The sequence below is a fragment of the Penaeus monodon genome, chromosome 21 (assembly GCF_015228065.2).
Source record: "Penaeus monodon isolate SGIC_2016 chromosome 21, NSTDA_Pmon_1, whole genome shotgun sequence".
NCBI lineage: Eukaryota > Metazoa > Arthropoda > Malacostraca > Decapoda > Penaeidae > Penaeus > Penaeus monodon.
In genome coordinates this window covers 40,328,269-40,328,609 of record NC_051406.1, presented here as the reverse complement: position 1 = coordinate 40,328,609, position 341 = coordinate 40,328,269, and positions in this window count along the sequence as shown.

Below are 341 nucleotides of genomic sequence, written 5' to 3'. Positions count from 1 at the left end.
TTCCATGGGATCAGTGAACAAGAAATAAAGAAGCAATCGATAAAAAAATGAAACAGAAATGAAAGAGAGAGAGAGACGAAAGGGGAAATAGAAAGGAAATGAAAGAGGAAGAGCAAAAAAAGACAAAATGAAGGAAGGAGGTAAAGGGAGCAACTGCAAAGCGAGAAGGATAAAAAAAGCGAGACAGAAAAGACCAATAAAGAAACATTTACGATTACGAAAGAGGAAGAGCGAGAGAAAAAAGAAATGGAAAAAGTAATCATCGAAAAGCGAAACGAAACAAAAAGAGAGAATACGCAGCCACTGACAAAGGAAGAGAAAAAAAAGAATAAAAGAGGAGG